Source organism: Protopterus annectens, chromosome 2.part0, assembly GCF_019279795.1.
Source record: "Protopterus annectens isolate FY-2018-M chromosome 2.part0, PAN1.0, whole genome shotgun sequence".
Classification (NCBI taxonomy): Eukaryota; Metazoa; Chordata; order Ceratodontiformes; family Protopteridae; genus Protopterus; species Protopterus annectens.
The window spans coordinates 1,250,129,368-1,250,148,142 of NC_056728.1; positions in this window are offsets into that span (position 1 = coordinate 1,250,129,368).

Here is an 18,775-nt window from a genome sequence, read left to right on the forward strand (position 1 = left end):
ATAAACAATGCAAAGATTGGGAGCAGACTCCTATAATAGAATCTAACTACAGAGAAACTAAACAATAAAACAGAAAAAAGCTCATAGCCCTAGAGACTGGAACAACATGTCAAAATCAAACTCAACAGGGGTAACTAAGAACTTAGGAGAAAGATCAAATCCTGCAGAGCTGATTATAAACTAGTAGTTGCTATGTCAGGAAAGATACAATATACAATGATGTAAAGAACCTCTGAAATAATGCCCAGAACTAGACTGACCTTTTTTCTAATGTTATCACCCACTCAGACCCTGAAGGCATACTTAACATCTTTGCAGATCAATTCATTGACAACTTCTCCCCTTTGTCACTTTCAATCTTTCTAATACAAAGTATCCAAGCCATATACCTCTCACGGATTGTAGCACCTCTACTAAGATGTGCTGGATGATTAGCACATGCAGGGGGTTTAAATCCTACCACTACTAACCAGTATGCCATCCAGGTATGTCAGGGGACAGGGGCTGTAGCCTTTTGATATGCTTCAGTGTCACAACAAGGTCTGATGCTTACCAGAGGGATGGTTTGATGGTCCTAATAAACAACTATTACCTAACAACTAAAAACTAAACAAAACACTGCTTCAATAACTAATTCACCAAATACAAACTGGCCCTGAATATTTAACAGGAATATTAGCCTATCTTAATAAGATAATACTGTCTTGGTGCAAGCTTCTACCATCCACAACCAGAAGTGCACTGCATACTGATTATCTACACAGATGATTGTTTGGCTTAGCACATTAGGCCCCATCTCACCACTCACTTTGTGGTATCTTCCTGTGCCCCTTATCCATGTTAGCTGCTTTTAAACCAAATTATTTTCACACACATACACACGCACAGCCACACACACACACACACACACACACACACACACACACACACACACACACACACACACACACACACATACACACGCACACATACACACACATGCATACACCGTTCCCTGGAAGGCTGGCAGAAATTTCCAATTTCCTACACCTTTCTTAATGGTACTGTAGTTTTGTTACCATTCTAAATAGAACTAGAAACTCAAACATACAAGTTACCTGCTATTCCTGATTTATCCAGTTATAAAAAGTTAATGTTTCACTACCAGTATGATCAAACAGTCTAGCTACCTGGTGGCAAAAACACAACTTTGTCAACCTAAATGACTAATTAATGATTATCCTATTTCCAGATATTAAATGACAATAATGCATAAACAAGTAATAGATACCAACTGCAAGATTGTAAACATGGATATATTTAAACAATAAAGACACTGTAGAGAGAAAGAAAAATAATCATTGATAAAGCCATAATATGTATAGAAAAAATTTGACCTATACCCTAACTATTTGAAGTTTTAAAAAAATAATACAAGCAGAACTAATACATGGATGTGCCAAGGTCTCTTATGTCAAGTCAGTTTAGTTTCAGATATATACTTTAGGTCCACACTGTAGAAACTAAAAGGGATCATCAGATTACATCAGTTCCTTTCTAACTGAGAAACAGGTGTAATTGGATCACAGCAGATTACATCAGCTCCTTTCCCTAATAGAAGACCAAAAGAAAAAAAAGAGATAAACAGGACTTATTACCTAGAAATGAAAGTACAGTTTTCTGATACATTACCCTATGCCTTATCTAGATAGATCAATACCACTCCTATGCTGTATAGTCATGTTATAGAGCTGCAAAGGCTAAACTCCATCTAAGAAGCTTTCCATTCTGCCCATTTGCCACGTATAACTGCTCCAAAAGATTATAACCTCTAACCATAGTGAACTTACAGCCATGCTGGTAGGATTATAGGCATTGTATAGTCCAGGCAATGCACAAGCATTCATTCTCAGTGGTTATATAGGATTCTTCCCTGGGTTGAAGTATGTAGCTTAATAGGTTGTTTTTCTTCCTCTGACAAAATCTGACTAAGTACAGTTCCCACTTCATAATTGGAAGCATCTTCCCTGACAATGAATTATTGACTATAATCAGGGCTGGCTAGTACAGGGGTCCTCTCAAAATCTCATTAAACTTTAGAAATGCCTACTAAAATGCTGGATACGAGGCCAACCTTTTTTCTGTTAAGGTTTATCAGGAGAGCAGTCTTATAGCTGTGAACAGTATCCCAGTGTCTCTAGGAATGTCCTCAATTGTTTCTTCCTAGTTGGGGTAAGCCATACTTCAGTAATTTCAATCTTGGAGGTTCTGGCCCAATCATTCTAACACCCACTCTGATACCGAGATAAGGTACCTCTGCCATACTTATCTGACAATCACTATCCTTGGGAGTCAGTCCTGTCTCTTGCAGTATATCCAGCACCTCACCGGCATGCTAAACATATTCTGTCCATGAGCAGCTATAGATGGCAATGTTATCCATGTAAATAAAGGCATAATCTCATGCTCTTATTTGTATGAGCTGTATTAGCCTTTAGGTGTTAGTTGGGAAATTCTTCATTACATAGGTCATTTTTCTGTAAACTTGTTTATTCCAAATCAGTGACACATACTGAACTCTCCCTAAGTTCAGGTGTCAAAGATACCTACCAGTAGCCATTAGAGAAGTCAATAGAGGTTTGGTATATTTATCCCCACAACCTTCTGCCTCCTGTCTGGCAGCTCTGCTATATAGTTAACATCACACACTTTTTTAAAATGGTGAAAGGACTCTCCCTGGCTGCCTGCACATCGATGTGTCTAACAAGAATAAATGCCATCAACTGCTGCACAATAAATACTCTCTAGCTCTGGCTGTCCTGCCTTAAATGTGTCTTTGCTGCTCTTGTGTCAGTGGCAAGTAGTCTTGGGCTGCCACAATGAACTTCTGAAGCCCAATATCGAAGTTCTAGATATACTACACAACAGATTCTTTGTGGGAATTGTACTCACCCACCAAATCATCATGAATTTTATCCTGAGGCACCTCACTCTGTGATCATGAGGGTGAGAAACCTGCGGACTGGTGGGCACCTTCCCTATAAAGAAAGAGAGTATGAGGCAGGTACTTGTTCCACTCCCCCGTGAACTGGTCTGCAAATGCTCTTAACATGGTCTTCAGTGTAGAGTTAAATCTTTCTATGACACCATTGTATGTGGATGGTAGTATATAGATTTTAAATGCGTTACTCATGATGCTTCCACACACATGACAGCATGGCTGACATAACCTTCGCACTACTATCTAAAAGTATTTGTCTCCTTTCATCATAGCTATTAATGCATTGCCAGTGCAACATGATCCAAAATCTTGGTTAGGGAATGGCTGAATCTGGTTGATAATTACTTGAAAAGCAGATGACAGAAGCTGATGCTGCTTGCATGGAATGAAAAAAGCTTGACTATGGCCCAGGTGACTTAAGTTCAAGGTTTGTGCTTGACAGCATAGTCAGAGAGGATAGGCATGTCCATTTAATGGAAATAGGGGAGTGGACACACTCAAGGGCGCATACATGTGAGTTGATATCCCTGGTGGATACCAGGGGTGCAGTCATTCCAGTCATCCTGTAGCAAGGAGTGAGGAGCAGTTCAGCGCTGATGCCCCTTTTACACTTTATCCATTGGCTGTCACTAGTGGGAGTGCACAGGGGTAGAGTATAACAAAAAAATGGTCCCTACCAGCCAAATATTGTTCCAGGTGATGGGGAAATTAGTGGACACATCGGATGAAAGAAGCTGATAATGAAAAAATAGTGGAGGCAATGCAGGACAAAAAAAATGGATGACAGAAATGATTATCATTGGGGTATAATGTTAATTAGGTGACACCCTCATTCAACTGTAGAACATATTTACAACTTAATCCAAATCAGTGACACCCTCCGCAGAACTAAACTGAAAACTGAGCATGTGAATTGAGAGTTAGTTTTTATTTTGTTTTATGAATGAATTTCAGTATACCAATCAGAGAAAACCATTTAGTTTTAAAACTGCAGCTCTGACTGCCATCTTCTTTCTGGGAGTGTCTTATTAACAGCCTCATTCAGAATCCTGATTGAGTGAGACACATGGCTATATATAGCTAAACATTTGTGTCACTTGTTGTACATTTCCTCTTTCAGGCAGCATCTTTATTTAGTGTGTGTAAGAGCACTTTCTAGACATCAGCAAACCCTGTGGTCATGCCTTTTCAGCTTATGGTGGGTCCTGTTCACAGCGCAGTTTCTTATTTATTTTTGACATTTTAATGTTTATCAATTTAAAAATAGCAACAAAGGGAAATGTAGTCATTTTTGTGCTCTGTGAGACAGACTTAAAAAAGTCCTTACAAAAACTAATACTCTCTTTGTGACTTAGTACTGTTTGAACTTCATAACTTTAATAAGCCACTTCTGGAGTTAAACAAATATATGTGTGTGTGTGTGTGTGTGTGTGTGTGTGTGTGTGTGTGTGTGTGTGTGTGTGTGTGTGTGTCTGTATAAATATGTACATTCACACATATTCACACATATTATTTCCTAATCTTAGATTATTTTTTTAAATCTGTCTATACTGAAAATAAATATTATAATGCTGCAGTCACATGTTTATTATCTCATATCACAGCAAATTATAAATGTAAGGGCTGTGTGCAGTTTAGCAAGAGTAGAAGGCTCAAAGTCAATGCCGACTTCTTCATAATCTGCAGGAGTCTTATACCATTCATTCCACGTGTGCCTTTTCTGGGAGGGTGCTAATTACAGTTATGGACCAGCTGTTCCCGCCAGAAGGAAGTGCTACATGCAAAACTTCACCTTAAGGGGGCACCATCTAGATTTAACCATCATTTCCTGACTTCCAGCAAGGGTCACTTTTACCAGCTTTGCCACTCTCCTCTATTCATTCTTCTTTATCTGCTGAACACAGTCATAATGGTAACTATGCCAACTATCTGCCTGCCTGCTTAATACCTGCAACTTACTATAGAAGGCAACAGCTGACAAACAGTTGTAAAAAAAAAAAAAAAAAAAAAAAAAAAAGGAAAAAGCCATATAAAAGTGTTATTTTTAATTCAACAAGTCCCACCCCCACAGCTATTTCCTCCTTGCTTTGGCTGGATTACATTAAGGTCAAACCTATTCACTAGAGATAAAATGAAAACCCCTTCATAAGCCCACACAGTTTAGTTATTTATTCTTTATTATGTTTAGGAGGCAACCCTAATACTACTGCTGAGGGAGTCAAATGATATTCTCTATCATAGGCAAGCCCATCCCCGAAAAGATGCACTTTCATTTCTACCTAATAAATGAGCTGTCCCTTCAGTCAGCTAAGTCCCCTCACTGGCAAAATACACAAATAACAAAGAAGAAAAATGCAACACACATCTGCTTATTAACTCATATCACAGTTGAAAGCATATGTGAGGGTTATACAAATTACTAAAAGTGATCATAATCCTATTTTAGTAAAATGGGGCTACCCTCTGATTACCCAGTGCCTTGTTTTGTGGTGAAAAAGGTCAGCTATAGGCAGACAGTCCAATACATGAGAAACTACAATACAGGGGATACTAATTAAATTAGGCACTAGAAAGATACCAGAGTAAGTTACAACCCTCATGCCTGGTCCAAAGGTCTGGCTTAAGAGTTTTGTCCATTAAGCAGTAGCACCCCCCCCCCCCACATCTTTACATATCAACCAAACTGTTCTGAAATGTTGAAAGCACTCACAGTTTATGGCACATTACTCAAACATGTGCTCCTGCTAGCATTGATTGTTGCTTTGAATTAATCAAACAGTTATACTGTTGCCTGTGTCTCTGGAGAAGTTCAGAAAACAAAGAATCCAGTGTCAGAACAGCAATGACTGCAATTGTTTCCTTATCTGTCAGTGTTGTAAGTGTCATTATGGCATTAGGTTATTTTATCAGGGGTTGTCTTACTTGTTTTCTCCACTGCAAACAATGGCTTATGTCTCACCAGAGTAATTTCACCTAAGCCCTCTGTTGTCTAAAATTTACATTATTAACTAACAGTGTCTTCCCTGCTTGATATATCATAGGTAGGTACTAGGCTGTCTGCTCGTGGGCATTTACAATTCTAGCCAGAGTGTCGGCTTTCGCTGCCCCATTGATTAATTAACTGATCCTCTGTCAAGGAGAGCCAATGAAATGATCCCAGGGGTGTATTTTCTGCTACCCATCCACTCATCAAGGATTCTCTTGAAGGGTGTTAGTGAGGGACTCTGCCTAATGTAGTTAGGAATTTTGTTCCAAAGCATGGGGAGTCTGTGACAGGAATCTATCCCTCCAGCATGTTCTATTTATTGTTGTGGCGAGGTTGTATATCTTTGCCTCATAGCTTCAAGGTGAAGGGTTCAGTCATTGCCTGTGTACAATTTTTCCTCTTCCTATGTCTGTATGATCTTTCTCCACGTAATTCAGCTTTTTTCCACCCACAAAAATGCTGGCTGAATGGCTAAACTATATTCACATGCACTGCATTTACCATTGTTCTTCTGGTCTGCGATGTGGCTGTGAAGGGTATGGAGTAGGCCAGGACACTTAAAAGTTACTACTGAAAAAGGAATTTGCTCCTTCGACTAAGTCAGTCAAAAACTTTGAGTAAAATAAAAACAATTTCATATACAGTTTGCTAGGCCTCACCTTTTAATGTCAAGCAGTGAGGCACTTTTAAGTCTTTATTCTTACAATGAATGTAGTGTATCAAGCCGTGATCTGGTATGCTGCTATTCTGCAGCATAATCATGACATCTCTTTATTGACCTTCTGCCCATCCCTCGTGTCTCTGCTGTATTACCAGGAAACAAGAAAGTGTCTGCATTTAGGATTCTAAAGATTCTATTTAGTAGTCAGTAAGCTACTGAATAAATGGGAATCTATCTCAGTGTAGATATATGTGATATCTTGCTAGAACAAACTGTACCATCTGCAAACTTTCTTTAACCCTCCCACAAGTTGATTTTTAATAGTAAAAATAATCTCCTAGTTAAGAACTTTGCTATTCTTCTTATATCTGTAAAAGCACACGTTGTGGAAAATACAGTAAGTTCATACTGCATGTGATTGCTTTTTTACAGTTTGCTATCTGCTATTTTGAACACTGCTTTTTCTGCTTGTAATTAACAAAGCTTTTGTGCTAAAGGCATACATAAAGAGTCCTAAATGATGTTTGATAGCTTGAGACTTGCTAACACCACATGCCTGAACCACTGAAATGAGACAAAAATTACTCCTAGGCCAGTACTTCCCCTTGTCCCTGGTTACCTTAATTGCATGATGGTGCCATATGTAGTCTATCACATTTGCGGCTGGATGCTGCAGAAATGATCCCTCAACTACATGCATCTAGAAGGAAATTAAAACACCCATCAGTTACTATAAATCTCAGCTATGTCATATGTCATTTAATTTTTTTCTCACTTACCCTGCAACACTTTAAACATGTTCTTAAGCATTTCTTTTACTGACCAAGAAAGGGAAAATGTCCAACTGCTGAAAAACACAACTGTGGTCTGGTAGGTTACTTTCAACCTTTCAAAGTGGCAACTTTTTGAATGAAAAAAAAGTTGGTGCAGCTGATCAAAAGCTGATTGAACATACCAGATTTTTTTCAGTGCAAGATCATGGTACAGTTTGTATTTGGGAATTTGCCCTTTCCTGCCAAAGTACAATTTTAGAGATGGTATCCTTAACTAACAGGGAATATAGGGGGTGCACAGAGGTTGTCCCACCGGCAAAAAATAGATTTTGTTTTTCAAATCTATGTGATTTGATGTACAGTATATTTGAATATTTGTGATTCAGATCTCAACGTTTGATTTTGAAAGACTGCCATAGACTCAACCTGGAATAGTCTAGGGAATAAAGTTTGCTATCTTGACTGAGTAGGCAGTAATGCTAAAGTGTATGGTGCTGTGTTAGAGCTGGCCATTCTAATTTACTCCCTTCATTCAAGGACCCCTGCCGGCCACTTCATGCAATCTGATGAACTGTTGTTAGCCCTGTGGGGTTGCTTTGGTGGTGTAACACTGATTAAACTGCATAACAGTCATTTGGCTGCTGGTTTATTTTTCTTAGAGTGAAATGCCTATCCCCAAAGGGGTTGCTCAGGTTTCACTGTGGCATTTTGATGTGACTTCACTGGTAATTATATTAATCAATTGGAGTCTGCAGGGCAGAGACACATGTTATAACTGTAGTAAGTCATACCATCAGGGAAAATTAAAAAAAAAAAAGCTTTCAGTCATTTTACTGGTAGCAGATGACATACTGTCCAAAGTAATATTGGTTTTCTGACACTAAACAGCTGCTGTTGCTCTAATATTACATCTTCAGGGTATAACATGATCAGTGTGGTGGACCTTTAAATATAGTCCAGTACCATAGATGGGGTATCCTATGAAACCTCCCATTAATGAGTGACAATGGCTGCCTGTTCTGTTTGTATGTTTTTATTCTTTATGTGACAGTCATTTGCTGATGTGTTTATATGTGCATGTGTGCACGTGTGTGTGCGCGCGCGCATCTGTGTGAGTGTGTGTGTGTGTGTGTGTGTGTGTGTGTGTGTGTGTGTGTGTGTGTGTGTGTGTGTGTGTGTGTGTGAGAGAGAGAGAGAGGAACAGAGTGTGAGAGAAATCTAGGCGGATATCTGAGTACATTTATCAGATTTTGAAGTATATCCGACACAATATAGTGTTAGGCTGGTAATACACTTCTTATTTAGGTTATAGGTCTGTTATACAGAAATGCAAATAGTTATTGTTTAAATATTATTTTGCTCAGTTGAATACATTGTTATTAAAGTCAGCTGTGGAAATTATTGCTTTTTCATATACATACCAAGATAATAGTAGATATCTGACTTCTCAGATTTAGTTGTCTTTACTCGTATAATAACAGTGAGCAGCTTGTCATTTCCTGTGCACTAGCAGCTAAAGAAAGATAAAACTAGCTGATGTAAAATTAAGCATGGCTGTGTTTTCTGTAACTATAACTGATGGCAAGCATTTGACAAATTACATTTAGACCATTGTACCAATGCAAAGCCAGCTAAGTGAGTAACCTTCATATCTGCACTATGACCTTACTCAAATGTAGATAGCTTTGCATACTGGAAATATGCTAAGAGGAACTTCTGACAATTAGATGCTAACCAGACAAAATGTCAAACCCCTGAAACCCTAAGAACACTATTGCCTACGCAGAATTGCTGAGAGAGACATGGACAATCTTATTAACAGATGCATAGAGACACTTGTGACTACCAAGAATAAACACAGAAGAAAGTACAAAACAAGCCACCCTTGTAGAATCTCAGCATCAGTAGGTTGTGCAACAAAAGAAACAATGTCATGGCAAAAATTAAAAAGTGCAAGGTCCAGCAGGATAACAAAAACATCTCTCATCAATATGAACAAGTAACTCAGAGGGCAAATCGACTGTGTCAAAGCCACATTTGAGATATTCATAGCCTCCCAGGCCAAGGAAAACTATAAAGCTTTCTTTAGCTCTTTCCCCAACTACAAAGACAGTAAAAGACAATATGCAGAGCTATTTGTAAATGGTGCCAAGTACACTGAGTCAAAATATGCAAACAATATAACAACTCTACTGGCCAGGAAACTCAACTTCAGTTTTACTATTCCTCCCCTCAGGAAATACAATTGAAAATAACCCAGCAACTATCACTAGGAAGCAGATCCTTGATGCGCTCTACAAGGCCAAACATAGCACATTGATGGAGAGTCACTATTTAACTGTAGCCTCCAATATGGCTACATGAAAATGGAGAACTGCAACAATCATCCCTCTTCACAAGGGTGGGCCATCTAGAGACCCAGGTAATTTCAGACCTATAGTTTGATTAGTCTCATATGCAAAGTCATTGAAAGAATTATCATGAAAATGATTAACAGTAACACTGGATCCAGCCCAGTTTGGTTTCATCAGTCTCATATCATTCCTACTCAACTTGGTGGTCATCTTCAAGAAGGTCACCAAAGTAACAGAGAGGGGCAAAATAATGCACACTGCCTACCTTGACCTGACCAAGACATTTCATATAACACCCAACTTGGATTTTGCACACAAACTCACAAAAGATGGTATAAACCTCAATCTCTGCCATTGGATAGCCTGTGGCTCTCAATTAGGACCCAAGAAGTTAGGCTATGGGAAGTCCACTTCCACAAAGAGACTGGTCACTAGCAGAGTTTCTCATGTGCCTCTGTTGGTCTGCTCCTGTTTAGCATCTACTTATTAGAGGTGAAGGTTGACATCATTTGCATCTGGCTGAACAAGTTTGCAGATGTTTGCAAACTAGTGCAGTCTTGGAATCCCCTCAAGACACTAATATCCTTCAAGAAAGGCTGACTCAGGCAAAGCACTGGTACCAGTGCCTCAATCTACACCTCAGTGCCAAGTATGCATAATAATACCCTTTGGATAGTTGGCCACCTGTTGGAATCTACCTCATTGATGACACACCACTAACAGTAGACCCAATTGTCAGAGATTTGGGGACACACCTCATTGATAACATACCATGAACAGTAGACCTTGAAATCAGAGATTTGGGAGCATATTTAGATAGTAACCTGGTCTTTGACTTTAATGTGGCTATGGTAGTTAGGAAATCACTCATTGCTAAACAATGTATAAACCAAGGTATGGCATCTAGTTCGAAGGAAATCATTGTACCTCTGTATTCAGCCCTCATCAAATCTTTCATTAAGTACAACAGTCCCTTTGATATGCAACTGACCAAGCACATGCAACAACCAGTACATCCACAGAGCTTCCTTACAAAAAGTATCACCTCAAAGCCCTATCCCTGTACTCATCTCCTACAGACTGTTTTGACACAATCTATGCCCATCATACAAGGCACCCTTGGATCCCACTCTGATGAACCTTATGGTCTTCTGCAGAAAAATAGCATCAGAATTACCTGATCTTGGGATTTAAACCCTGCTTGTGACATAAATAAGACATGTTGGTGGGACAGGTATATGTCTCAGAAACTATCCATTCTCTAGAACAGTGGAATTTAAAGCAGAGTTCTTTACTAACCCAATTCAAGTGTAACTTGAAACAGTATATTGGTAATCAGAAATTCACCCCTGGCCTGGCACATATATTCCTAATGGACAGAGGGAGGAAGTAAATACCTGACCCCCAAGCTGTAGCTAACATACACCCCTAAGAGTAGTCTTAAGTTTACTAAACTTGTCAGATAGATTTGGAATGCATGGCTAGGCTTAAAAAGGCCACTCTAATCATTAGCCTAGTAATCATACCTCTCAACTGTATAGATTTTTCTCTCATATTTTGGTCTGTTTTTCATAAAATTGTGGTTTTCTGTAAAATTAGTGGCAAGTCATTAAAGACTAAATTTAGAAAACAATGACAGACATTTGAGCTTCAGACTTCATACCCCTCAGAAAATTCATGCTACTACAAAACCTGTTATTCTATCAACTTTCTAAGTTTGTAAGAGCAATATTTAAAAATTGTCCCTATTTTGGGTTGTGTTTCCCCACTTTTATTTATGGCTTTGTCCAGATTTCTTACTCTTAAGAGGGTGAGAGGTATGCCTAGTATACACCTATGAACCAGGCTGGTGTCTTCTTTTCAAATGAGAGTCGAGGAGGTATTTGTACTGACTAGGGGAAATTTAGACAGGGTTATAAGGAATCACCCCTAGTTTTGTTCTGATAAGTGCCATGAGTCTTTTACATCCTTCGGTGCTACCATCAAATCACGCAGATAGACCTGAGTTTAAAATCTCATCTGAAAGACAATACATTTCAGAGCGCAGTGCCAGTACTGGAAAACTTAATCCAAGGTTCTAGGGTAAGAAGAGAGCACAAAGACTTCTGATCTTCCAGCATCAAAGGCAGGTGTGCTACCTGTTGGGCTGCTAATACTGATGCAACTACATCTTAGAAAAATAAATGTCTGTAAATGAATTGGCTGTTGGATTATCATTGTTATGTTTACTAGGTCATCCTTGGAGTGTGTATCTGCACTTAGTCCTTAACTCTACATCTTGCAAGTAGTAGCCTGTGTATGTTCTTACAGCAGAAAAGTAAACAAAAAATAACAGAAATAACAGAAATAAAATGTCTAGATGTGCCTCACCGAATACAAAAGACTGGAGCATAATTCTCAACCTTTGACCATTAAGTCTTTAAAAATCACAGGAGAGAGTATTGTATTCTTATTTTTCACAACAGAATGTCTTCATAAAAACTGAGTAGGGCGGGGCAAACAGCAAATCAGGGGTGCAATCAACAGGTGACAGTAGTGGAGGTGTGTAGTACCAGCATTGATTTATGAAGCTGCAAAGATGTTGTAGCTTCATAAATAAGGGTTGGCACCACTTTTAGTAGTCACAGTTGGCACACAGTCTGTGAGAGTGCTGTAACAGTTGGCACACAGTCTGTGAGTGTGCTGTAACAGTTGGAACACTTATTCTGTGAGTGCGCTGTAACAGTTGGCACACACAGTCCGTGATTTTGCTGTAACAGTTGGCACTCAGTCTGTGAGTGTGCTGTAACAGTTAGCACTTAGTCTGTGAATGTGCTGTAACAGTTGGCACGCTTAGTCTGTGAGTGTGCTGTAGGAAGATGCTTGCGGGCGCTGTGTAGTTACAAGTTGGAATACACTTTTTTTTTCTTGCTCCTCAGGTTTGAGTTGGGAGGGACATATAGCATCAGACAACCTACCTTTAGTTCCTTATAATCTGACCTTGACAGATTGGACATTATCTTAGTGTTGCCACACTTATATTACTATATGTTAGAAAAATATGTATTAATGTATATGTTTAGTGCTTATTAGAAGCTAAAAGGGTTAACACATTTCATTCTATTTTATGTACAGATTAATTCTGTATGAAATTATAAGATGTTTTTTCAAACTGCAGTATGCTTTCTGAAATTGCAAGATGCCCTCTGACCTAGTATTTGCTAGCACAGCAAAATGCATGTGTATGCCTTTTGGAAATGTACTGAGAAGCAGGTGATTATCTGCTAGGTCAGGAAAATGAATGAATAGTAAATGAATAGAACAATACTGTTTTCTGTAATGTGATTGAATATGAACAATCAGCCCTGTTCGTGTTATGAGAACATGCACAGCTGTGGAAAAGAAAAGATACATCAAACAAAGACTGCTTGAAAAAATGAACTGTAATCTGTACTTGCTTTGTGCTCAAATTAGCCATAGTACCTTGAATGGTAACATTGCATAGCGAGAAGTTGTATCTGACCGGTGGTCATCAAGGCCACGTTGTTTTTCTTAGGAAGTTTTTTTTTGTAAACTTGATGTGCCAGCAGAAAATCATGGACAAACAGCTGCTGTGAAATAATATTGAAAGAACTTGTGATTTATTATGTCAGCTTAGTAGGCAATACCTTGTAAGAAATGTATAAGAATAGCTTCACTTCCTGATTCTAGTTAGACAAACTCTGTATTAGCACTTTTTTGTCTCCTTGCTGCAAGATTAAAGTGCCTTAACCTGAACCTGCCATGTGTTGATCATTTTGAAGTTATTTTTCCTTTGACAGATTGGTTCCCCGGACCGGAAACTCTCACTTCACCTCAGGTCAGATGGGCCAGGTGGCATGAAACCGTACAGGGAAGAAACCACATCAGTTCTTCTGCTTTGAAAGACCTCCGACTGAATTGTCGTTCAAAAGAGGCCAGCCAGTTTTCTGATCTGCGACTGGAGGACGAGTTGGTATACGAACCAGAGACGGTCAATCACGGAGGCTCAGGTAAGGTGAGATTTACCTTTTTTCTGTTTTAGATCAGGGACTTGATTGGAAATATCTGTCAGGAGATTTGTTTTGTACAAGTCAGGGACAGAAAGATTGCAGTCTTGTCATAGATCAGGGAAACAGAATAGGTAAGACAGTTATTCTAGATAAACTGTGAAACAGAAAATCGTGGTACCACGTGAGAATAAGAAGGGTTACGTAACATTTTTTAACAATCAGAACAATATGGGTAATAAGTGCACAAAAAGTTCCCAGGACCCACCGCTAACCGAAGATGCAAAATATATGCAATTACAGCGTGCCGACAATGTTAGATACTATACAAAATGGGTTGATAAATATGAATTTAATGGCAAATTAGAAAAATCCTTGCTTATTAAACTTGTCAAACAGCTTAAAGCTGACGCAAAAGGTCAGGTAAAAAAGCAACGTCAATTTTGTATTCCTCAGGCACACAGGTGGATTGAGGAAACAAACCGTAGGGAGCAAAAAAGTAATAATTCAAAAGCTATGTTTCTAGATAAAGAAGACAATAATTTGGTAATAGCATCAGCCCCTCCACCCCCTCCACTTCCTGCACCAGAATATGAAGCGAGTGGACAAGCTGGTCCACCTCCGCTATACCCGACTGTTACCGCAAAGCCAAGACCGTATGTTAGAGATCCCATCGAGACTAGGTCTTGAACACGTAACTTAAGAGGTGATACTGAGTTATATGAAATAAACAAAAATTCACAAGCTATGAGTGAAGAAGAGATATGTCCACTCATAGAAGTACCAAATCCTCAGGCAGGACAGGACCCAACTCTCCTAATATATAGACCGTGGACACGGGAAGACATCCGGAAAGCCACAGAGGGAATTCCCCATCCTAAAGTTAATTTTAGAAAATTCTTAGAAGACTTACAGGGCATGAGGTTAAGTTATCATTTAAATAGAGAAGAAGTAGAAAAAGTAGTCAGACAAATCATAGGTCCAGATTGGCACATGATCAGTGGCAACTGGAATCCCTGTGACGCAGAACACAAGCCTCTCCCACATAGCAATGCAGAACTGGATAACAGAGTGAAAGGTCTAACAGACCGAATCTCTGAGAAGTGGAAGCCTAGGGCAGACTGGACTTGCATTAATCAATGCATCCAACAGGAAGGTGAAACTGTTGATAGATATTATGCTAGATTATTAGAGTGTTTTAATAACCATTGTGGAATGCAGGTACCTGAAGACCAAACACATGATTCCCCATATGAGCAGCAATTAAAGAATGCATTTTTGAAAGGCAGTATTTCGCCTATAAGCAGCTTTATTACAAAGCACATGGTAGACCATCGTACAAGTAGATTACAGTCACTACTTGAATATGCTAGGCATGCCGAAAGGCATTTTAACAGTAAAAAGAAAAAGAAAGCCCAAGTATTTGCTGTAGAAGACGGAGCAGAAGTTTATGTAGTACAGTCCGGAAAAAAGGGCAAGAAAAATGCCCAGGGAAACAAACAATCTGATAAACGATCAGAAGAGTTTGAAGAGAGAAAGAAAAGGGGTGAATGTTTTAAATGCGGAAAAAAGGGACATTTAACAAGAGATTGCAAGCAAAACAAGAAGATAGCCACGGAAGATAAGGAGGGTGAGGACTGACTATATGATAGCCAAGAATCACTAGAAGGGAATAACCAAGAAAAGACAAATGCAAATGTGAGAGAAGGAATAGAGGATGTGATAGAAGAAATAGAGGAAGTACAAGAAATCACCGATGGTGAAGAAAGTGAAATTTTGGACTTAGCATTATTGAGCCTAGTGCTCTATTTAGCAGACACAAAACCGGAAGTTACACTTCTGGTAGAGGGGAGGGAAGTTAAATTCCTGTGTGACTCAGAGGCTTCACGAACCCTGATACATCCTTCCAAACTACCAGAAAATTCAGAATCACTTAATTACATATTAGTGAAAGCAGCTAATGGACAGCTGCATCGGGAGCCACTCTCCCATAACATAGCAATAACTGACCCTGTTTCAGGGATGACCCAGAAAAGCAAAATTGTTGTTTCTGCAAAATGCCCAGTGAACCTTTTGGGCAGAGATCTTATGCAGATATTTAGCATAGCAGTAGTGCCAACTATGCAGGGTATGGAAGCACAGCGGCAAATGGATACTTTTGTGGTGCGACCGGAGGGTGAAACATTTTATTGGTACAGCCAGGACTTAGTTACGACTGGTCCAGGGGCAGTAACCGAAGAACTGATGAACATAGCCATCAGTAAGTCCCCCTCTCTCGACACTGATAAACAGCATTTGTTGCACTGTACTCTGTATTATTGTAGCACACCAGGACCTGATAAGGAATATGAGCAACAACTGTTTAGAAACCATGCAAACAGATTAGTATTATGTAATCTGTACTGGGACACAGAAGGGAAAAGTGTAGTTAGCTGTTCATTGCCCCAGGAATTCTTTGCACTCTATAAATCTAATCAATTGCCACATGGTAGTCTAACTAAAGACAAGAATGTGAAATGGGCAGATCTTGGAGAAAAAGTCACCAAGTGGGAAAAACAAACAGAGTTAGAATTGTCAGAACAGGGAGTACAAAAGCAGAAGTTAAATTGGATAACACAGACACACCCAGCTCTACACTTGCAGTCTAGCGAGGACAGCTGATTAGCACTCTTACTAGAAGAGGAAGAAAAAGCTTTACGAAGCATACCAGAAACACTCTGGTCAACAGGGAAATCAGATGTAGGACTAATTCGTACAGCAGGACCAGTTACTATTACGCCAAAATCAGCATTTAGACCTCAAAAGAGACAGTATCCCTTAAGAAAGGATGCAGAAATAGGAATCAAACCTATAATAGCTGCTTTACTTAAGGAAGGAGTACTGGTAGAATCTCCCGATTCACCATGTAACACACCCTTATTTCCTGTTAGGAAAGCAAACGGAGAATGGCGTATGGTCCAAGACTTACAAGCTGTAAACGATGCAGTAATACCTAGAGCACCTACAGTGCCAGATCCACACACCCTATTGAATGATTTAAGCCTCAACAGAAGTATTTTTCTGTGGTAGATATTAGCAGTGCATTCTTTTCGATACCGATACACCCTGACAGCCAACATTGGTTTGCATTCACATTTCAGGGGAAAAGGTATACATACACGTGACTACCACATGGGTATTGTGAAAGCTCAACAATATTTGCACAGGAGATGGCAAGCAACTTGGCAGGATTTAGCCCACCAAGAGACAGCCAAATTTTACTTTATGTAGACGACATCCTGCTGGCAGCCCCCACCCAGCAAGAATGCAGAGAAGATACAATAGCATTACTACAATTTCTAGCCACTCAAGGACATAAAGTAAACAAAAACAAATTACAGCTTTGGAGAAAGCAGGTTAAATACCTGGGATATGTAATATCCAAAGAAGGCAGAACATTAGATGAAGATAGGAAAATATCAATTTTACAAGCACCCAAACCGACTACCAAGAAGGAAATGATGTCCTTCCTGGGCATGACTAATTTCTGTCAGAGATGGATTCCAAACTATGCCTTGGAGTCTGCTCCATTGACCAACTTGATATACAAGAAGCCTATGGCAGCACAAGATTTATTGCAATGGACACCAGAAGCAGAATCAGCTTTCTGCAAACTGAAACAACTGATAGCGTCCTCATTAGTTTTAGGATTACAAAACTATTATAAACGTTTTTTCCAAACTGTAGATTGTAAGCAAGGTTACATGACATCAGTGTTAACACAGCAACATGGAGATAAGCAACGCCCCATAGCTTATTATTCATCACAGCTGGACCCAGTGACACGATCCCTGCCCCACTGTGTACAAGCAGTAGTTGCAGCTGCAATGGCAGTACAGGCTTCGGCCTCAGTAGTGTTATTCCACCCTCTCACATTGAGAGTGCCTCATGCAGTTGCAATTATTTTACTGCAAGAAAAAGTAGCATATCTTTCTCCTGCTAGACATCTTTCCTGTATGACTATACTCTTGAGCCTACCTCATATGACAATTGAATGATGTACAACTTTAAACCCGTCTACCTTGCTCCCGACCCCTGCGGAAGTCACACCACACAGCTGCCTGCAGGAGACTGAGTAAAAGACACTGCCTAGAAAAGATCTAACGGATGTTCCCTTGGATGACGCCGAGGTGACATATTACGTGGATGGCTCATGCAGAAGGGGTCCTACAGGACAGAATCTAGTGGGATATGCAGTAGTTTCTGATACTGAGATTTTAGAAGCGAAGTCTTTACCGCACAACCTATCTGCACAAGCAGCAGAATTGATTGCTTTGACAAGGGCATGTACCTTGGCAAAGGATAAAAGTGTGAACATTTTTACTGACAGCCAGTACGCTTTTTCTACGGTACATGTTTTTGCACAACAGTGGAAAAATAGAGGAATGATAACATCTACTGGTAAACCGATTAATCATGTGCAATTTATTTTAGATTTGTTAGAATCTATTCAGTTACCTAGGAAAGTAGCTATTTGTAAATGTGTAACTCATACCAAGCAACAGGATAGGATTTCAAAAGGTAATGCAAGAGCTGATACAGCTGCAAAGCAGGCAGCTTCAGCTTCAGAAGTATTTCTTTTGAGTGAGGAATTACAACCATCTGAGATTTTAGATTTAGAAATGTTAAAAACAATGCAGACACTTACTACAAATGTAGAAAAACAGAAATGGATAAAACGAGGAGCAATTCTTGAGAAAGGGCTGTACATCTCCAAAGAAGGAAAACCAATTTTGCCTTCTAACTTGTTTAGATATGCAGCTTTGTTGAGCCATGGGCAATGCCATGTCTCAACAGGGGGGATGGTACAGTTAGTGAACCGAGTGTTCACTGCATATGGATTTACAAACTACACAAAAAATTTTTGTGCAGCATGCCATGTTTGTAACAGGCATCATGCACAAGGGGCACTGAAGCCTAAGCAGGGGAGTTTCCCAACACCACTGTACCCGTTCCATACTATCTGTATGGATTT